This window comes from Microcaecilia unicolor, chromosome 6, assembly GCF_901765095.1.
Source record: "Microcaecilia unicolor chromosome 6, aMicUni1.1, whole genome shotgun sequence".
Lineage (NCBI taxonomy): Eukaryota > Metazoa > Chordata > Amphibia > Gymnophiona > Siphonopidae > Microcaecilia > Microcaecilia unicolor.
In genome coordinates this window covers 100,429,450-100,452,779 of record NC_044036.1, presented here as the reverse complement: position 1 = coordinate 100,452,779, position 23,330 = coordinate 100,429,450, and the positions used below count along the sequence as shown (strand labels likewise).

Genomic DNA, 23,330 nt, shown 5'->3' with positions numbered 1-23,330 from the left:
TGTTGGGTCGGGTTGAGTTGGAGGGAGAGAGATTGGGGCCAATGCAGACTGCTGGTGACATTTTATTTTTTTAAGTTCAATCTTTTTATTAATAAGAACCAAAAGAATACAGCATCTGTAAGTGCAAACACATTGAAATTTACAATAGTGTAAAAACAAATACAACAGAAATCCAAAGAACTATATAAAGCAAGGAGTAGTCAGATCTAACTACAGAGATTATAGGATAGCATCACTGGCAGTGTGAACCAGTAAAGTATCAACCGTAAACCAGGTTAAACTCTTCTAATAACTGCAAGAAACAGGTAAAGTTCTTGGATTTATAGTATCTTCTTGCACCAGCTACTTTGTTTCGTAGTGAGGGATACTAGGTGCCACCAGACTTGAATACAAATTTGATTAGCATCTTTCCAGTGAGTCAGTATGACCTTAATAGCTAAGGCAAGAAGAATATTCAACAATTTGCAGACAGTTTATGAACATTGGTACTCAGAGCAACACTAGACCACATTATTGTAGCCAGGGCGAAGAGTTCTTGCAGCTTACAAATGTTTTGAATTACAGACCCAGAATCTCTTGATCCTGTGGCATTTATATAGCATGTGGGATAGCGTAACTGTTTGAGAAATACAATGCAAACAGTTTAGAGATGAAAGATGTGCGATTTTGAATAGCTTCTATGGAGTCCAGATGGCCCTGTGGGCTACAAAAAATAAGGTTTGAGTAAGTGATGCAGACAGAGATACTCTTAGGGCTTTGTCCCAGTATAGGGTCCAATGCTCTTGTGATATAGAGCTACCAGACTTTTATTTTTTTAAATGTCACTCTTCCTGTAAGTGTTTGGGCCAATCACTGCTTAGGCTGTGACAGGAAGGGTGATATAGAGCTACCAGACTTTTATTTTTTTAAATGTCACCCTTCCTGTAAGTGTTTGGGCCAATCACTGCTTAGGCTGTGACAGGAAGGGTGATATTTTTCAATGAGCCGTGGTTTACTGCCACACTTTCAACATGGCAATACTTTGCATGCTTATTGTTTATAGCATACTTGTGGCCTTTTTTCATTTATTTTTATATTTTCACAATTCACATCAAGGAAAATATAACTTTGATGGGAAAGTATAATAATTTTCTGAATCATGTAAATATCAATTGCTATAAAGGAAAAAGAAAGAGAAAGTCTATGATAGCCAACATCATGGAAGAGCCAATAAGGAGAAGCATTCAGAAGTTATCATTCTTAACTGAGGAAGATATAAGGACTATATTTGCCCAGTAACATATCTAAAGGTTCTATAACAGTTAAGAGCTGGTATTTAAAGTCAGTCAGGAGGGACACCTTTCCCTTCCAGAAAGAACTGCAATTGTGATTTATCTTTACCTGTTCTACTCTACTCATGATTTTATTGACCTTTATCATATCTCTCCTCAACTGTCTCTTCTCCAAATTGAAGATCCCTATCCTCTCTAGTCTTTCCCCATATGAGTGTCGTTCCATCGACTTTATTCATTTTAGTTGCCCGTCTCTGTACCTTTTCTATTTCTACTTTATATTTAACTAGTAAAAAAGGCCCGTTTCTGGAACGAATGAAACGGGCGCTAGCAAGGTTTTCCTGGGAGTGTGTATGTTTGAGAGAGAGAGAGCCAGAGTGAATGTTCGGGTGTGTGACAGAGTGAGACTGTCTGTGTGACAGTGTGTGTGTGAGAATGAGTGTGTGTGACAGGGCCCCCTCCCCTGTTCCTAATGCCCCTCACCCCGTTCCCTCCCCTCCTTTTCCTCCTCCTTCCCACACTTTGGGTTCCTTAAGGCTTTCAAAAGTCTATGTACCCCCGTGGCCCTAATGCCCAGTATCCGGATACCCCACCGCTTTCCTCCTCAAGATGTAATACTTTCACGTCCTTCATTTTTTTAAAAAAGTGTCCTATCTACGCTGTGTACAAATGCCCGGCATTCAGATTGTGTTCCTCTCGTAAATTTTCATTTCTTTCATTCATTCAGAACTTCCCCCCCACAATGAACACTTTTGGTTCCTTCAGTCTTTTAAAACTGTTCTATGTACCCTGTGTGCTAATGGCCAGCATTGAGATTGTTTTCCTTTCCCAAATGTTGATGTCTTTCAGTCGTTCAGAACTCCCCCCCCCCCCCCCCCCATTTAACACTTTCGGTTCCTTCAGTCTTTTAAAACTGTCCTATCAACCCTGTGTCCTAATGGCAAGCACTCAGATTGTTTTGCTTTGCCAAATTGTCTGTCACTGAGGTCAGTGCGTGCCTGCCTAGCAGACCACTTCCGGCAGGCACGGTCCCAAGCACATCCTGTTGGAGGTGAGAATTATTATATAGGATAAGATTCACCGACCAGAAGTACACACAACAATCAAAGGTGCAGTTGCAGTATGGGCTGATACAGAGATATTGATATAGCCTATTTTATTTTTCCTTTCCTAATAATTCCTAACATTATATTTGTTTTTTGGCTACTGCTGCACACTGAGCAGAAGATTTAAATGTGTTGTCCAAGGTGACACCGAGATCCTTTTCCTGGGTGGTTACTCTTGATGGAACCTAGCATCATGTTGCTATAATTTGAGCTGTTCTTCCCTATCTGCATTGTTTTGTACTTCTCCACATTAAATTTGATTAGCCATTTGGATGGCCAGCCTTCTAGTCTCCCAAGGTTGTCCTTCAATTGCTTACAATCCACATGTGATTTAACAACTTTGAATAATGTTGTATCATCTGATCGTTTACTTGTGGTTCCCTTTTCCAGAACATTATAAATATGTTAAAAAGCATTTGTTTCAGTACAGATCTCTATGGTACTCCTATATTCACCTTCCTCCACTGAGAGAAATGACCAGATAACTATTCTCACCGTGTTCAATTTTTTTAAACTAGTTTCAAATTCTCCACAGAACTGATCTTCCTATCTATCACTTTTTACCTGTCCCATGGCTTTTTAATTTCCTCAGCAGTCTGTCATGAAAGGTGTCAAAAGCTTTCTGAAAATCTAGATGCACTCTTAACAGTTTCCTTGCCTGTTTACTTACACCTTCCTTAACAACAACAACAACGAAGCAGCAGCAGCAGCAGATTGGTGAAGCAAGGCTTCCTTTGGCTAAATCCATTTTGGCTCTGTTCCTTTAAACCGTGTCTATGTGTTTGGTAATTTAGTTCTTTTTAATAGAGGTGACCAAAATGGTAGAATGTGATGTCAAGTTTGCTTCTGTCTGAGATCATCCTTGGAACCCTCCAGTTTTCAAGTAAACAATTTTTTAATCAAATTTTATTGATTATTCCCATCCAATGGAGAAATAAAGGCTACAGTATTACAAGAAAACATATTTCAAAACAAAAACTATATAGCGCTTATACCGTACTTAAAGAGAGAGTAAGAACTATGATCAAAGGAAAACAATTATTTATATAAACATTTTTAATGATAGGTTACATATTACTAATAGGAGATTTGCAACTTTTTTAAATTTTTTTAGCTCTTTCAGTACTTTGGCGTGTATACCGTCCAGTCCAGGTGATTTGTGGCTCTTTAGCTGGTTGATCTGGCCTTTACATCTTACATGTACACTGAGATTTGTTTTGGTTGCTGTGAACTGATGCCTTTAAATACCATTTCTGGCATGGGCAGCTGCTTTACATTATGTTCGATATAGACTAAAGCAAAGAATTAACTTAGGGCCCTGTTTACAAAGGTACACTAACATTTTTAGCACGTGCTAAAAATTAATGCGTGCAAACTATATAGACGCCCATAGGAATATTATGGGCATCTACATGGTTAGCGTGTGTTAAATTGTAGTACACATTAAAAATGCTAGTGCACCTTTGTAAACAGGGCCCTTAGTCGCTCCGCCACTATGCCCTCATCTTTCAGAGTGCCCCTTTTTCTCTGTGATGATCTAATGGTCCAGTTGACTTCCTCACAGGCTTCCTGCTTTTGATGTACCTGAAAAAGCTTTTACTATGAGTTTTTGCCTCTATGGCAAACTTCTTTTCCTCCTTTCACTTTTTTATCAATAGAAAGCATCTAACTTGCCAGTATGTATGCTATTTTCTGTTTTCTTCGTTAGTGTCCTTTTTCTATTTTTTTGAAAGATGGTGTTTAACTCTAAATGCCTTTTTCATCTCACCTTTTATCCATGTTAACTGTCATTTGGTCTTTCCCTTTTTTAATACATGAAATACATATAGGGGTATGTCTGTTAAAGTGCACTAGTAAATGGGCTTACCCATTTTTAGTGTGTTCAGGAAATATTTCAATTTTCAGTATTTCTTTTTGAAGTTGTGAGCTGCTGCTAAAGTTTGCATTAGTATGTAAAACCTAAAAAAAATAACAGGGGAGCACTTAGGGCCCCTTTTACTAAGCTGCGGCAAAAGGGGGCTGGTGCTGGCATCGGTGTGTGTTTTACACGTACGCCAAGGCCCACTTTCACCACAGCTGGTGAAAGGGAAGGTCTCGCTTTCCTGCAGGAAATGGCCAGGCAGCAAGTAAAGCACTTGCTGCACGGCCATTTTTTTGGGGGGCGGAGCCCTTACTGCCATCCATTGAGGTTGTGGTAAGGGCTCCCATGCTAACCTGGCAGCAACTGGGCAGCACGCAGCACTGCCTGATTTACAGCTGGGTACAGTCTGGTGCTACAAAAATAAATTTTTTGTAGCACCGAAAATGACAGCGCGGTAGGGGCGGAAAGTGCCACCAGGCTGCTTTGGTAGCCTGGCGGTACGCTTCTATGCCCATTCTCTGACTCTGAAGTGTTGTTTGCAGAAATTACATACAGAAAATACCACATGCTTAGTATGCACAAACAGGTTACTTTCTGCAAAACACTAATGCATTTTGAGTAAGCATTTTTGCTTACACTAAGAGCATGTTAGTGTTTAGCACCCTTTAGTAGACATATCCCCTGGTCTGGGCTTCCAAGATAGTATTTGTAACGATGTCTAAGCCTGATTTAAATTCTTAATCTTCGTAGCTACTTATTTTAGCTTTTTAATGTAATCATAGTTGCTGTTTGGGAGGTAAACTCATATTTGATCACTTAGATGTATCCCATTGCTTTGTTCCCTTTTTGTTTAACTAGCTTTGTATGATCAGCCATCTGAAAATTGTTTTAAGTCTACTACACTTTCTTTCCTATTTGTCTGTCTTCTATAATCCTATTACAGAATGTTTTGGTACTCTCCCATTTAAACTGCCCATCCCTTCTTCCCCTCCAATTCAAAGGAGAGGGTGGTGGAAGGGGCTATGGAACAAAGCTCAAAGTTTCTGTTTCTGCTGAAAAATACAGGGGCATTTTCAGCTGAAACCAAAAACAGGTTGAAGTTGGATTTTGGTCTCGTTTCAACGCAGAAACTGAAACCAAAATTCATTCATTCATTCATTAGGAGTGAAGGAGTGGCCTAGTGGTTAGGGTGGTGGACTTTGGTCCTGGGGAACTGAGGAACCCAGTTCGATTCCCACTTCAGGCACAGGCAGCACCTTGTGACTCTGGGCAAGTCACTTAACCCTCCATTGCCCCATGTAAGCCACATTGAGCCTGCCATGAGTGGGAAAGCACGGGGTACAAATGTAACAAAAAAAAAAAATTTCTAGTTAGATTATGATTTTTGGGCTCCCTGTACTAAAGCTTATGAAAATTACTTTGGGGTCTTTTTATAAACGTGCGCTGAAAAATGGCTTGCGGTAGTGTAGGTGTGTGTTTTCGGTGCGCGCTGATCCATTTTTTTAGCGCACCTGTATAAAAAGCCTTTTAAAACTTTTTGCCAAACATGGACGTGCGGCAAAATGAAAATTGCCGCGTGTCCATTTTGGGTCTAAGACCTTACTGCCAGCCATTGACCTAGTGGTAAAGACTCACGTGGTAACTGGACGGTAATGACCTATGCACACTAAATTCCACTTGGCACATGTCCGTTGCGCGCCCGAAAATAAAAAATATTTTTCAGACACGCATATCGGACATGTGCCAAAAATGAAATTACCACAAGAGCCACGCAGTAGTTGAACGGTAACTCCATTTTGGCGTGCGTTGGGCACGCGTAGACGCTTATGCATCTTAGTAAAAGGGCCCCTTTATGTTTTGCAAGTCTGTTTAGAAAATAAATTGGTTTATATATTTATTTGTTACATTTGTACCCCACATTTTCCCACCTATTTGCAGGCTCAATGTGACTTACATAGTGCCATGAGGCGATAGCCACCTATGGTGAAGAAAAAAATATAGATTGAAGTTAATTTACAATGAAATAGATATAAACAGACACATCAAGGGATCATAAAGAGGGAAGTTATATAACGAATATAAAGTTCAATACAAATTTGGATTTCTTTATGTTGTTGGATTTAGGTAATTAAGTTGGGTCAGTAGGATATGCTCTTCCGAACAGGTAAGTCTTTAGTAATTTCCGGAAGTTGAGGTGGTCGTACGTAGTCCTAAGGTTTTTTGGGAGTACATTCCATAGTCTTGTGCCTATAAATGAAAAGCTGGATCCATGAATTGATTTATACTTGAGACCTTTGCAACAAGGGTGGCGGAGATTTAAATAAGAATGTGATGGTCTGATTGAGTTCCTACTGTAATTGGCAGGTCTGTAAGGTTAGACATATATCCTGGAGTATCACCATATAAAATTTTATGGACCAGGGTACAAATTTTAAAAGTAATAGTTATTTGATTGGTAGCCAATGTGGTCTTCCAAACACAAGCCTGGCAGCCGTGTTTTGAGCTGTCTGAAGTTTTTTAATAAGGTTTTCTTTGCATCTGGCATAGATCCCGTTGCAATAATCTGTTTATAACATATATACTTTAAAAGGTTTTGGTGGATTTAAATATTCATAACAGAATGGTGATGAGAGGTAGACCTCTTACCTAGGATCATGTGAGCTATTAGGTGATCCAGAAGGAGCTAGCTCCTACCCTTGAGGTTGACAAACATGTTATCATTTTTACCCCAAAATATTAAATTGATTCTTTTTACAGATTAAATTGAGAACATCATACATAACATAGAGTTAATATGGGAGCACTTATCGTCTCCTAAATAGCGTAAACTTTAGGCAGGTATTGTAGCTAATGACAACATTAGCACACAACCTACAATAAAATGTTTTTTTTTTTAAACCCCTAAAAGTGCTTTACTACATATTAAGTCCAGATTCTAGTGCATTTTAGTAAAATAGCTCCTGCCTATTGAATGGATACAATTACAAAGAGAGTCCTACGAACAAGGAAAAAAGGCCTGACGAAAAAGGAGAAAGATATTTCCTTGGGAAAACAACCCATGCAGAATCAAAATAAATCGCTGCTTGAAGAGGTGTCACTGTGAGATAGATACTTAAATGCATAGAAGAGGTCCAAAACCTTAAGTTGAAGAATGCTGCACTAGCAGAAGAGATAAAGTACATATGCCTCAATAATAAATTGAAAGTAACATCAGAAACAGAAAATCAGTTAGAAGTTAAAGCAAGCAATTCTACAGGGAATTGGGGAAGAGTGTTAGTGCTGGTAAAAACAAACAAACAAAAAAACCCCACACCAACCAAAGCTAAAACAGAAATGTTCTAAAAAAGCTTATATGAGGATTCTGTAAAAAAAGATAGTAAAGCAGATTGGCTATCCAACAGAGAAAAAAATGGAAAGGCAAATGTCAGAAATTTGCAATGGCCTGAAGTAACAGCTAAAGAATTTAAACTCCTAATGGAGTGTTCAACTTTTGACTTAAACCCCAAGCATCACTCCCTCTACCAAGACTGCACCTCTGTTCTGTCACTGGGCTTCCTTACTACTGCGCTTTAGCTCTAGGCTGGTCCCTGCCTCCTGGTGAGCTTGTGCAATAACAGCAATGTCCATCTTTTTTTTTTGGCTACAGATGTGTGTGATCCTTTGGGAGTTACAATGCATGGTTTGGGATCCGCAGCCTTAAACCATTTGTTAGAGATTTGCAGCACAACAGAATTTGTTTAGATAAGGGAATACTAATAGAAATTATTTAATTTTTAAATTGGAAACTATGGTAAAATAAAGAAATTACCCCCCCTCCAAAAAAAACAAACAAACCCAAAAGAGAACTAAATGGAAGAGTCGCAGAATTAAGTTGACAAAAGAATTGTACATTTGTTTAAACATACTGCGCTGAAAACACAGACAAAATGTGTTCCATATGTTGAAGGGTTCAAAGAAAGAACAAACAAATGTCTGGATCCTTGAAAGACTGACTTTCAAATAATGGAAAGTGGGTCCAAGTGATATAAATACAAAACAGCAAAAGTACTGGCTGGTTAGTTGTAAATATTAATAAGGCAGGTCAAAATGAAAACATGCTTGCCACTGAGGGAAAAACTTCCATTAATTTTTTTTACATTTAGAAGTGGGAAGCTTGTGAGAACCTTTAGTTGACAAAGAGGCAAAAGGGGTGCTCAGGGAAGACCAGGACCATGGTGGAAAAACTATTTCAACTCTTCGCTTCGATCTGTACTGAAGAGGATATGATGAAGAGATACCTATGCCAGAAACACTCTTTCATGGTGGTGACTGAGGAACTGAAGCAAATCACGATGAACCTGAAAGATAGAGCAAATTCACAAACCAAAGAGTAGCAAATCACCTGAACCCCACATGGTATATACGCTTCTGCAAGAACTCAGGAATGAAATTGTAGAATTAATAGCAATCTGTGACCTGCCATGATGCCTGCGGATTGGAAAGTAGCAAATATAAGACCAATTTTTTGAAAAAGGAATCCAGGAATCTGTAGACCAGTGAGCCTAATATAGGTGCCAGGCAAAATGGAAGGGGCCATTTTGAAAAACAAAAATACTGAACATATGAATAAATATGGTTTAAGGGACCAGAGCCAAGGCAGATTTAACAGAGAAAAGTCTTGCTTTACCAATGATTTTTGTCATCAACTCATGGCTAAACATGAGTCAACCAGGTAATGAGAGGCTCCTGAGGAATTTAAAAAGTCATAGGATATGAAGTAGTGTTTTATTGTGGACTGAGAATTGGTTAAAAGAGAAAACAGAGAGTAAAGCTCTCAATGGTCAATTTTCTCAATGGAGATTGCCCCAGTAATCTGTGTGTTTTAACATAGTTATAGTTGATCTGGACAAAGAAGCAAATGAAGTGATCACATTTGTATAACTGAGACAAAATTGCAAGCAGTTTAACACTTATAGAAATAGGAATCAATATGGACATTTTCACTAGTATGGAAGCCTTAATAGTTCTGTACTGACTAGCTCAGCACAGTCCTACAAGTTGAAATAGAACACGCTTCTAGCCAATATGAACCTAATCTGAGAGCCCGTCCTGGGAATGTCTCCTCTGGAACCATCTGTCTTTTGGCTGGTCTAATATAGCTAGTGGGTAAATATAGGGCTAGATTTGCTAAAGTATGCTATTGTTAGCAGCGCTCTATAACAATGGGACCTATTTGCTAATTGTCTTATTATCTCATCCGCATATAATACTTATAAGCCTGCTACCCTCTTTACTTCAGCTTGTTCTCTCTCCCTATCTCTGATAACCTTAAAATTTTAGGAGTTATTATTGATAGACACCTTACATTAGAGAGTCAAGTTACGGCTGTTATAAAGAAGATATTTTATTCGATGTGGAAACTAAAACTTATAAGACCCTATTTTGCAAGGGATATATTCCGCAACTTGACGCAATCATTGGCATTAAGCCATTTAGACTATTGCAATGGATTATATGTGGGTTGTAAAGTTCAGCTTCTGAAAAAAACTCCAGACAACCCAGTACACTGCTGTCAGATTGATATTCAATAAAACGAGATATGATAGCGTTACATCTCTTCATCGGATACTACACTGGCTCCCAATTATGGACCGTATTACCTTCAAGCTTTGTACTCTGGCCCACAAAATAATCTATGGTGAAGCCCCGGATTATATGATTGATTTACCTGATCTTCCAGCGAGGAACAGAAACAGATCAACTCGTACTTATATGAATCTTCATTATCCCAGGTGCATTGGTCTTAAATATAAAACCACCTATGCGTCTAATTTCTCCTACTTGGGAGTGCAGATATGGAATGCATTACCGAACTGTGTGAAAACACTGCATGATCATCAAGACTTTAGGTGCTCTTTAAAGACCTATCTGTTTTGTAAGGCTTACCCTACTGATGCTCCTCAATAGACTCTACATTATAGTGCCTCAAAGGCATTCCTTATTATTTTGTACTTTATTTTACACATATACCCCTCCCTTACCTGACCCTATTTCTTATTGACTTGCAAGCCACATTGAGCCTGCTTGTGTGTGGGAAAATGTGGGATACAAATGCTGCAAATAAATAAATAATAACACCCATTAACAGCATCAGCACATATTAATGCAGTAGCACACTTTAGTAAATGTAGCCCATAGCAGCCAAATTGGGCTGCTCTGTTAGGTGATATTTTCACTCTACCGGATCTAACTTGCTAAGTCTTTACTTCACTGGTTAGATTCTGCTGAAAATCAGCCCTATTATGTACCAATTACCCAGTTAAAATTGTAAAAATCAAGGTGTTGAATAGGAATTGAAATTAGGGAGTTTGTCATGAGAGTGGGTGAAATGTGTTGTTGCCATCCACCAATTATCCAGGAATAGTCAGTTAGGTTTTATGCAGTATGACAGTTCTTACTGCAGGTCACACACAGGTTGCTCTTCTGTAAAAACATATATTACTAAGAGCATGGTATATAGACAGAGGATACCTTATTAATTTTAATGAACAGAATATATATGTTTTTTATAATTACAAAAAGATCTACAAAATGTCTGTTTAAGCAAAAGAATATTTTTCTTTTATTGTAGTTTGTTTTTGTAGTTCAACATCCAATATCCTTGCATGCAAAATGCTATTTTTAAAGTATTTGTTCCACTGACTATTGTATTGCTAATAAACACACATGGAAATCAGGTTTTCTCTGGGATGTCTTGGTGGATCATTGGACAATATGGTGTTGAGGGATTGATTCCCAGTTCAGGTCTTCAATTTCTTGGGTTGGCAGGGGCTGTGGGGACTTGGTAGAAGCATCTTTCACAGCCATTGGGTGGATTTAGTTTTACACACAGTGGTGACATCTAGAGTATACTTTTGTAGCAACTCATGTAACTTGAACAACCAATATGTGCATAAATTATGCCAGTTTTCAAAAAGAAATTAAGCATATACTCTGGAAATTATCCAACCAAAAATGACCACACCTGTTAACTAATGTGTACAATATTTTTGAGAAAACATACGCCACTGTATGTGTGAGGTGGCATCCACAGATAGTTGAAGTTGAAAGTCATGGTGCTAGATCCTGGATCTGGTTCTGGTTAAGCTTAGAAGTCCAAAGTGCAGGAGTAAACTGCTGTCAATAATTTTTTTTTCTCCTTAGTCTGCTAGGATTTGAGAAGACCTGTATGATAGAAATTAGCCTATTCAACAGCATAGTCAGTGGTGCAATTTTGAACAAAGTTTCTCATATAAACCTGTATTTTCTCACTCAGTATAATTTTAGTAACCTTTGATTTTGCTGGAATGTGACTTTTATTTTAATATAAAATCAGCCTCAGTTTCAACTGGCTACAGCATTGACTCCAGTGTTCAGAAATATATGCCTTAGACCTGATCCACATTCTTAGGAATATTTCTGCAATGGCCAGGGAGAATTGGTTGAGATAAAGACTTGTTTGATTCCAATGGAAGGAGGAAATACTGGAGAAAAATAAGGCTGACCAGATATGTTGACAGTATTACGGTTATATTTTAGTTCAATAAACAAATATATGGATGATAAAAGATCCAAGATAATGAAACATAATGGAAAATACAATATAAAATTAACAAAAACAAAACTATTGGCGGGACTAAGATAATGATCAAGCAATTGTGTAATGTATCTCCAAGGAGAGGTGAGCCCTTGAGCACGATGAAGGAAACCCTCACCGGGCTGTCGGCCAAAACCCTGAGTCCTCCCTGTGCCTCCCACCGTTCCCCAGGAGTTGAGCCCCTGAGTTTGGGCAGCCAGCAACAGAGAGAACAAAGTCCAGCACAAAGTCCACAGGGTTAGACCAAGCAGCAGGTAACAACAAACCAGGGCTAGGCAACAGGTCAACGCCAGGCAGCGGTCAATAGTAGGTCCAGGAACAGGCAGTGGTCAGTACCAGGCAGCGGTCAGAAGCAGGTCCAGGAACAGGCAGTGGTCAGTACCAGGCAGCGGTCAGAAGCAGGTCCAGGAACAGGCAGAGGTCAGAACCAGGAATCCGTCAGAAGAAGATCCAAAGCACTGCTACTAGTCAGCGAACCGAGTAGAAGCCGAAGCACTGATAGACTGAGGGCAGAGCCTTAAATAGGAAGGAATCAGGCTCAACCAGGCACAGCTGAAAACAAGATGGCAGCCCCCATCGGGAACACCCTGCGACCAAATAAGGGCTTCTCTCCTGCAGCTGCCACCTCCAAGATGGCTGCCCTGGCCTAACAGGCCCTCTCCAAGATGGCCGCCAGTGCCCATGCTCAGAACAGCCAGGAAACGTGACAAATTGTAACAGTCAGATCAGATTGAAGAAATAGTTCTACTGGTTTCCATGTTGAAATTATCATAATACTAGTAAATAAGGCCCGTTTTCAACACAAATGAAACGGGCGCTAGCAAGGTTTTCCTCGGAGTGTGTATGTTTGAGAGAGACTTTGTGAGAGAGACAGATTGAATGTGTGTGGCTGCAAGTGTGTCTGTTAGAGAGTGTGTGTGTGAGATTGACAGTGTGTTTGAGTGGGTATGTGAATGAGAGTGTATGAGAGTGATAGTGTTTGACAGTGACTATGTGACACATAGAGAGTGAATGTGATCCAGTGTGAGACATAGCGTGTGTTGTAGACAGTGTTAGAGAGTGAGAGAGACAGTGAGTGTGTGTGTGAGTGTGTGTGTGTGACGGAGATACATCCCCCCTCCCTATGTTTGCTTGAAGGACCCCCTCCGTCTGCGTGTGCCACTGTGTTGTCGCAGGACCCCTCATCTCCCTGTCTGGTCAGTCTCCCCCCTCCTTTCAGGTCTCCCTGCACCCCTTCTGTCAGGGCTGTGGGTTGGCCCTCCCCCCTTCGTCTGTGCTGTCAGGACCCCCTCCTCCACCTCCATCTGTGGTCTGTGTACCTGTTCCGGCCCTCATCCTCCTCCTCCTTGTGCCTGAACTGTTGCTTAGCCTGTGGCAACAGTGGAGACAGCTGTGCAGGACCTCCTCTTCCAACCCCCTTGTCATGTTTGTAGAGAAAGAAAAGAGGAAATGTGGCAAAATGTTTGTAAAAAGGAAGAGGGGCACCGCAGTTAGCGACCAGCTGTCAGCTGTGCAAGTGTAAACAAAACAAAAAGGAGTTTTGTGCTGGCTGTTCAGTCCCAGCTCCTATTCGCTGTTTGAAAGGACAGGAGGGGAGGGTGCACAGCAGGAGCGGACATTTGCCAGACGCGAAGCAACAGCTCCCACCCTCGTTAGTTCCACATTCAGCTGCCAAGGCCACCGGAGAAAACAGAGGGAGGAGAAACGGGTGCAGAACTCCTCCAGCACATGCGCAGAGCAAGGCGAGGGATGTGACAGGAGTAGTTTGCGTGCGGGCGGTTTGTTCCTACAGAAAGCTATCGGGACTTCAGTTCCCATGGGGGGGGGGGGGGTTTGGAGGGGTGGTGGAGGGTGTTAGCGGTTGTAAACCTTACTTTTTCTGGGCATAGGTGACATTGGACGGAGGGGGGTTGTGGCTTTGGTTTGGCTTAGTGTTGTGTTGTTGTGGTCGTCTCCGTCCAGGGACCCCTTCGCCTGTAACGCACCTCCCTTCTTCTGTTTGAGTTTGGTGATAGGTCCATGAGGCGTGATTGCATTCCGTTGCCTCGCAACGGTGCTGTCGTAGAAAATGAGTGACTCTCCTCCCGAGTGACCCCTTCACCTCTGACGCTCCTCCCTTCTTCTATTTGACTTCCCTCTGATAGGTCCCTCATTCGGTGTGACGCTCCTCACTTTTTCTGTTTCAGTTCCCTTTGATAGGTCAGAGCGGTGCAGCTGTGACGCTCCTCCCTTCTCTGATAGGTCAGGGCGGGGCAGAGATGTAGTGTGCTTAAAAATGGTTACAGAGCTTCGAACCTACGAACTGTTGAGGCCTCAAAGTGTGCTTTAGATCGTTGAGGGTGCTTTTTATGTGCAGATGGGGCGTGGCCTAGGGTGCAGATGGGCGTGGCTGAGGGTGAGTAGTCCGAATAGCCTAGCCTACCAGGAGGACAGGAGTTCAGGGCTTCACTGCCACAGATGGAGTGAGCTTCAGAACGTCTGAGGGGGGATTTTATTTATATAGATAAGCATGTGTTCTTTTTTTTTCTACAGTATGAAGTTCGTATTGTCTATAGAGCCAAGCTCCCCTATTGATAAGATTACATTGGCTCCCTGTGGAAGCTAGGTTATATGTTAACGTTTGTGTTTTTGCTTATAAGATTTTATATGAAGAATTACCTACCTATATGGCAGATCATTTTCAACTGTTGTCAGGTTTATCTTCAAGGAATATGAGAGAGAAAGTACTGCTGGGATTTCCACCAAGATCCGTAAATCTAATACATTTTTAGGCAATTCATTACCCTTCCAGGCAACATTAATCTGGAACACTTTTCCTTTATTAGGGGAACTACAGATTATCTTTGCTTTATAAAATTATTGCTAACGTATTTATTAGGCCTGTATTATCTTAGGGTACCTGATGTCATTTTAGTTGGTGCCTTTTAACTGTCATCACCTTGACTTTATAATAATTTTTATTTTGATGTAATTCCTAGTTACTGTGTAGTTGCTGTTATTGTTAGCTGCTTTGAACTCGAATGGTAACTGTGGGTTGTAAGATCTTTTTAATATAATGTAATTTAATGTGTTAAGAAGTTTTTCATTTTTCCAGTTTTTTAAAATTTGTTGAATGCCAACTGCAATAAGAGCTTCATTTAGTTTTGGCTTACAGAGAGAGTCTTTGAAAGCAGGATGAAGAGATCACAATAGGATTATATTCAGAGAGATATCTGATGAACTTTGTGCAATCCGTTTAATTATTGACCAAATGTCAGACCAAAAAGAACGAATAGGAGGGCATTCAAAAATCATATGGGGAAGGGTGGCAAGTACCAACATTTAGCTGAGTCTCTTATTTTAGCATGTCATATTCTCTATGGTGTCCAAGCTGCCTTATGTATAAGGAAAATAGTCTGAGATAAACTTGCAGATAATAACAGATGTATTCTAAAATAAGAACCAATTTAGTTTTAGGGATGAATTTGAAAAGTTTGCTTTCCAAACATCTTGTAAATCAAAAGGCAGACCATATTTCTTATCGCATGACATTTTATAGAAGGTGGACACAGCTTTCCCCAATGTAAGAGTTAAATCACACCAGTTTCTAATAGTAGCTGTATTAGGTAGATTATTCAGTGATATAGAACTGGTATGAATACATTGAGGTAAACATTGACATTGGGTATAATATGTTACTAGAGAGGAGTGTGCCAGACTAAGTTCTTGGACGATTGAAGTTAATGTTTGCATATTATTTGATGTAAAGTCTGAAGTCTGTATGCCATCTTTTTGCCATTTATCCCGAAAATTAATTTACCTTTAGTTTTAATTTTGGGGTTATTCCATAACCATATTAGCCTCTTGCCATAAAGAAATAGCTATATTATTATGGGCATGTAAAGCAGACTGAGTAGCACTCAATGGCCCATAGCTCTTAAGGTTTGAGGGAGGCAACATAATGCTGAACATAGATAAAGGTTTAGGAGCACATAAGGTATTTTCCACCTTGTACCATGCTAGGAGTTCTGCATACTCAAGAGAATATTGTAACCAAAATGCACCAAAAACATATTCAAAAGCATGAATTAATGAGAAAAAGTCAACATGGGTTTAGTGAAGGGAAATCTTGCCTCGCCAATCTACTACATTTCTTTGAAGGGGTGAAAAAACGTGAATAAAGAGGAGCCGGTTGATATTGGGTATCTGGATTTTCAGAAGGCGTTTGACAAAGTACCTCATGAAAGACTCCAGAGGAAATTGGAGAGTCATGGGATAGGATGTAGTGTTCTATTGTGGATTAAAAACTGGTTAAATGATAGAGAGTAGGGTTAAATGGTCAGTATTCTCAATGGAGAAGGGTAGTTAATGGGGTTCCCCAGGGCTCTGTGCTGGGACCGCTGCTTTTTAACATATTTATAAATGAGCTAGAGATGGGAGTAACTAGTGAGGTAATTAAATCTGCTGATGACACAAAGTTATTCAAAGTCGTTAAATCGCAGGAGGATTGTGAAAAATTACAAGCGGACCTTATGAGACTGGGAGACTGGGCGTCTGAATGGCAGATGACGTTTAATGTGAGCAAGTGCAAAGTGATGCATGTGGGAAAGAGGAACCCGAATTATAGCTACGTCATGCAAGGTTCCACGTTCGGAGTCACGGACCAAGAAAGGGATCTAGGTGTCGTCGTCGAATATACGTTGAAACCTTCTGTTCAGTGTGCTGCTGCGGCTAAGAAAGCAAATAGAATGTTAGGTATTATTAGTAAAGGAATGTAAAACAAAAATGAGGATGATATAATGCCTTTGTATCAGTCCATGGTGCGACTGTACCTCGAATATTGTGTTCAATTCTGGTCGCCGCATCTAAAAAAAGATATAGTGGAATTAGAAAAGATGCAGAGAAGGGCGACGAAAATTATAAAGGGGATGGGGCGACTTCCCTTTGAGGAAAGGCTAAAGCGGCTTGGGCTCTTCAGCTTGGAGAAAAGCAGCTGAGGGGAGATATGATAGAGGTCTATAAAATAAAGAGTGGAGTTGAACGGGTAGATGTGAAGTGTCCACGCTTTCCAAAAATACTAGGACTAGGGGGCATGTGATGAAACTACAATGTAGTAAATTTAAAACGAATCAGAGAAACTTTTTCTTCACTCAACGTGTAATTAAGCTTTGGAATTCGTTGCCAGAGAATGTGGTAAAGGCGGTTAGCTTAGCGGAGTTTAAAAAAAGGTTTGAATGGCTTCCTAAAGGAAAAGTCCATAGGCTGTTATTAAATGGACTTGGGGAAAATCCACTATTTCTGGGATAAGCAGTATAACATGTTTTGTACATTTTTGGGATCTTGCCGGGTTTTTGAGACCTGGATTGGCCACTGTTGGAAACAGGATGCTGGGCTCGATGGACCTTTGGTCTTTCCCAGTATGGCAATACTTACGTACTTATGTACATGCCAGTGAAACAAGATGAGAAAAAAGATAAGTAAGGTAGATTAATGCCACCATATGCCCTGTATGAGTTAAGCTGCCGCAATACTATATGTGACCCTTATTTCTCCATAGGATGGAAGATAATTTATGACCAAGCCATTTGTAAAAAGAATTAGGGCATAAACCAGAGGAGCCAGTGTCATCTTAAGGGTACTCAGTCTGCCGCACCAGGAAAGGTTCAGTGGTTACCATTGTGCATTTATTGTTCCACCTTAGATTTTAATCTTAGATACATTTAAAGAGAGTACTTGATCCCAGTCTTTATGTATTAGAATTCGCAAGTATTTAAGAGTATGAGGGGACCACACAAATTTCATATCTGAAAAATCCAAAGGATTTGCCTAATCGTTCAAAGGAATAATCTCTGACTTCTCCTACTTTACACTATAACTGGGAAAGCAGGAATACTTGAAGGAAGAGATGATTTAGGGTTTCTGAGAAAAGCAAAATATCATCCGCATATGCAGCAAGTTTTATCTGCCCTTTATCTATTTTGATACCTGCGTGAAGGGGGATTGACGAATGGCAGATAAAAGGGGGTTTGAAAGCTGTGTTGAAAAGGAGGGGAGAAAGAGGACATCCTTGATGAGTACCTCTACCAAAATGAATATCTTGCCTGATGGTATTGTTGATTAAAACTCTCAATATAGGGCTCCAGTAAAGAGCCTTTATCCAGTCTATAAAAGGATCGCTAAAACAGACCACTTAAGGATCTGGAATAGGTGTGGCCACTCAACATAATCAAAAGCTTTCTTTACATTGTGGGCCAAACCCACCACCAATTCTTGTATTTTGTTAGCTAGAAAGTTGATGACATAAAAAAGTCGCGGATTATCCTGAATCAATTTTTATGGAAACCTACTTAATCAGATTTAATCAGAGAGCTAAGTATTTTGAGGCATTCAGTTAAACTTTTAGCAAGTATTTTATAATCCAAATTTAGGAGAGAGATGGGCCTACAATTCTGAATTTTATGGGCTCTGTTCTGGGTTTGGGTATGATAAATATAGTGGCCTCAGTGAATCTAGCTTGGGAAAGAGGATGGGATTTGACATACCGCCTTTCTGTAGTTACAATCAAAGCGGTTTCCATATAGATACTTTAATTTGTACCTGGGGCAATGGAGGGTTAAGTGACTTGCCCAGAGTCACAAGGAGCTGCAGTGGGAGTCAAATCCAGTTCCCTAGGTTCTCAAGCTGCTGTACTAACCATTAGGTTGCCCCTTCACTCCACTCCTCCCTTGCTTGCCAGGGTGGGATTTAATAAAGTTGTAATAATTCAGTAAGTAGGGTGTGAGTCGCGTGCTGAATTTCATGAAGAACCAGTGATTTCCAAACCTGATCCTGGAGGCACCCCAGCCACTCAGGTTTTCAGGATATCCACAATGAATATTCATGAGGGAGATCAGCATGCAGTACTTCCTCTCATTTGCTGCACCAAGAATCGGTAGCGCGGTTTTGTAAAAGAAGCCGATAGGTTGGAAAACTGGCACTTCCATCTTTTTTAGCTTTTTTGAAAATGTTACTAGGTAAAATGACTATCTTCACTGAGCATGCTACAAACTATGGGGCTCATTTTCAAAGCACTTAGACTTAAGCTCCATGGGTTACTAGCAGGCTCATTTTCAAAAGAGAAAAACATTCAAAAAGTGCTAGAACATCAAAATAGTCGTTTAGTTTTGAGTGGTGACTTCAGTCAACCTCTAGATATAATTACTTGATAGAACGTTAACTTGTAGACTATTCAAACCTAAAAATTTGGTTGAATTACAAAATTTGATACACAATACTAATTGATAAATAAACAGTGTTTACTCCATCCTATTGATAGAAAATTCACATACTTCTCAGCTCCACATTACTTATGCACGTCTAATTTTTTTTTTTAATTTCAAATGTTTTATCCTCTGACCTCACCAAAGAATCCTATTCATCTTTCTGATCACACAGTGATTTCTTTATATTTGAAAATAGATGCTTAAGCAATATCAGATCACAGAGGTTCAATAATTGGATACTAGAAGAACTTGAGCTTGTGAAAAGACTTGTTCAGATTAGTTCAGAGTTTCTTTTGAGAAAAATGCTACTCCATAAATTTCTCCTCTAATTGTTTGGGAAGCTTTAGAAGCTACTTTGTGAGTTAGAGAAATGTGTAGAACAAGATATTGTCTCACTTGAATCCAGATATGTTACTAATTCTAACCAACAAATTTATCATCAGTAAAATGTAAATATGAATTTAATTCCCTTATGTTGGCAAGAGCCAGAAATGAGTTATTCATACAATCATCTGGACATTATATAGGGGAAAAAAGAATGGGACACTTGTTAGCCAAAAAGCAAAGAGAAAATATCTCTGCTCTTCACAATGATTTTGGACAAGTTATAACAGACTCTAAAGTATGTCCTCTTTATTTGAACAGTTTTATATCAAATTATTTCAGTCTCGGTCTATAGGGTCAGTTCTAGATAGAATAAACTTTTTGTACCCTGTAGCACATTCTACAGAGCACATCCAAGGACATGGATTACTGAGACCGAGTCAGCACGGCTTTTGTGTGGGGAAATCTTGCCTGACCAATTTACTTCAATTCTTTGAAGGAGTAAACAAACATGTGAACAAAGGGAAGCCAGTTGATATTGTGTATCTGGATTTTCAAATGGCGTTTGACAAGGTACCTCATGAAAGGCTACAGAGGAAATTGGAGGGTCATGGGATAGGAGGAAAAGTCCTATTGTAGATTAAAAACTGGTTGAAGGATAGGAAACGGAGAGTGGGGTTAAATAGGCAGTATTCACAATGGAGAAGGGTAGTTTATGGGGTTCCTCAGGGGTCTGTGCTAGGACAGCTGCTTTTTAATATATTTATAAATGATTTAGATATAGGAGTAACTAGCGAGGTAATTAAATTTGCTGATGACACAAAGTTATTCAAAGTCGTTAACTCGCGACAGGATTGTGAAAAATTACAGAAGGAACTTACGAGACTGGGAGACTGGGCGGCTAGATGGCAGATGATGTTTAATGTGAGCAAGTGCAAGGTGATGCATGTGGGAAAAAAGAACCCGAATTATAGCTATGTCATGCAAGGTTCCACGTTAGGAGTTACGGACCAAGAAAGGGATCTGGATGTCGTCGTCGATAATACACTGAAACCTTCTGCTCAGTGTGCTGCTGCAGCTCGGAAAGCGAATAGAATGTTGTGTTCAATTCTGGTCGCCGCATCTCAAGAAAGATATAGTGGAACTGGAAAAGGTGCAGCGAAGGGCGACTAAAATGATAGCGGGGATGGGATGATTTCCCTATGAAGAAAGACTAAGGAAGCTAGTGCTTTTCAGCTTGGAGAAGAGACGGCTGAGGGGAGACATGATAGATGTATATAAAATAATGAGTAGAGTGGAACAGGTGGATGTGAAGCGTCCACGCTTTCCAAAAATACTAGGACTAGGGGGCATGCGATGAAACTACAGTGTAGCAAATGTAAAACAAATCAGAGAAAAGTTTTAATCACCCAACGCGTAATTAAACTCTGGAATTCGTTGCCTGAGAACGTGGTGAAGGCGGTTAGCTTAGCAGAGTTTAAAAAGGGGTTAGATGGTTTCCTAAAGGACAAGTCCATAAACCGCTACTAAATGGACTTGGGAAAAATCCACAATTCCAGGAATAACATGTATAGAATGTTTGTACGTTTGGGAAGTTTGCCAGGTGCCCTTGGCCTGGATTGGCCACTGTTGTGGATAGGATGCTGGGCTCGATGGACCCTTGGTCTTTTCCCAGTGTGGCATTACTTATGTACTTATGTACTCTTTCTCAACAGGCACAAGCTGAACTTGATATTCCTATATCAGTAGAAGAGCTGTAAACAGCTGTTAAAAGTTTAGCTCAGTGATTCCCAAATCTGATCCTGGAGGTGCCCCAGCCAGTCAGCTTTTCAGGATATCCACAATGAGTATTCATTAGATAGATTTGCATGCAGTGGAGGCAGTGCGTGCATATTTCTCCCTTTGTCATGGTGGAGAGGAGGATTGTATCTGAAATAGAAAAAAAAAGAGAGAACATTTAAGAGAAAGGAAGGGGTTTTACAATTTTGTAGATGGTATGGATGGGAGGCCTGAATGGGCCATATGGTCTTTTGTCTGCTGTCATTTTCTATATTTCATATAAACCAGCAGAAATCACAGCTAGGTTGAAGCTGTGAATATTCCACCTACTCAAGAGATGTAAAAGTTTGCATCTAAAGTATATGCATTTTTTTTAAAGTAATGTATGTAAACATTGACTCCTCCTGTGCCCTTCCCAAAGTCTGTACCAAAATATGCATACATTTGCATCACATAAAAGTACACACTGTCTTGTTGCCACTCATACTATTTATGAGTGTATTTCCTTGGAATAATAATATAAAATCTTTTATAAAATTACTCCCTTAGAGTGCAATTTTTATAACTCGTCATCTAGGAAAGAAGTCCAAGTGGACACCAAATTTGAAGCTATTTTATAAAGACAAGATAGGTTCCTATGCTTCTTTATAAAATGGACCAATGCTGATTTAACAACGTAATCAATATGAGACTGTAAGGTTAACTCTGTGCTCAAAATCCCTCACTCCAGAACTATTAGGGATATTAATCCTGCCCAACTGGCAAGGTAAGGGTGTCTAAATTCATTTTTCAACATCTGAGCCACAATGCTTTTGTTTTAGCGCATTCAACTTATTTTCATTTCATTAGTATATGCTTTTACAGCCTCCAAAAAGCACACATGTATCTCAGAATATTTTCCAAGTTGCCACCCAGGTCAGCAAAAATCTGGACATCATTGTTGTATTAGTTCCTCTAATGGCTATAAAGATGAAATAAGATGGAAGAGAAACTAGACTTCGTGGAACCTCTGATTGGATAGTTTTTGCATCCAAAACATCAGAAGCAAACACTGTTTGCTGAGATCTTAATTACAAAAACATGACTTAAGCCAGCCATTACCTAACACTGTGGCACCAGAAATGCCTCAGCAAAATGTTATGGTCCATGGTGTCAGAAGGCTACAGAAAGATCCAACAAGACCAATAAAGAACCATTACCATGGTCCGTAGTCTGTCTGGTCAAAAGGCCATCTGACAAATATCCAAAATAACCTATTCTACAGCGCAGTCCTCCAACAGGACTACCACACTTTTTCAATAACTTTCCCCAGAAAGGGCAGAGTAGAAATAGACTGATAAGAACTAAGATCATTAACATCCAAATTATTCTTTTTTAAGTAGTAGATGAAGTAAAGATTCCTTTAGTCTCTGTGCAAGAACATGACTCTGGAGAGAAGAATTAATTATTAATCTAAGTAGCTCAAGCAGAGCAAGTTCACAAATTCAGAAGCCAGGCTGGAAATGGATCCCTACTGTTTCCAGAAATTCTAAGTTTCAGTAACAGGCACTAGCACAGGTTTTAGAGACTGGATAAAAACAATTCAGACTAGACATAGCATCTTTTCTAGGGGGACGAATAGAGGAATCAGAAGTAAAATCCAATCTAATTTTATCAATGTTCTGTACAAAAATATTTTTAACTTATGGACTTCTAGTGTAAGACTTTAATAAACTTGTCTCCCTCCCCCAATCAAGTTTGTATCTCAAAAAGCATCTCAATCAGTCTTTGATTGGCTACTGGAACCAACTGTCTGCTTTTCTCAATATATTTTCTAAGCCTCCTTAATATTTTTGCCTATATTACCTTACATAAAAATATAGAACTTCCAAATATGGTGGTTAAGTGATGGTGATGCATTAATGAGTCTCACTGTCACAATTGCTGTATTTGGAAGTTGGTTCTTTGTGTGTATTAGTAATTTTACAGTCTGGAATGCTTTTAAAATTATAGTGGCCTTTAAAATAAGCTTAAAATAGGTGCCTTTTTTTGGACTTCTCAAATAGATATCCTGTTACAAAATTGGCCCAATATAACTTGCCATATCTAGCAACAGTGATAATTGTTGGAAATCGTGCTCAAATCCTGCTGTTT

At 39.6% G+C, this 23,330-nt stretch overlaps 1 protein-coding gene across 5 annotated transcripts in view; it reads left to right on the top strand.

Moving 5' to 3' along the window:
- The window catches only part of DENND1B (DENN domain containing 1B), a 537,680-nt gene that overhangs the window by 188,332 nt on the left and 326,018 nt on the right, over positions 1-23,330 (top strand). The gene's annotated exons all lie outside the window — the stretch shown is intronic.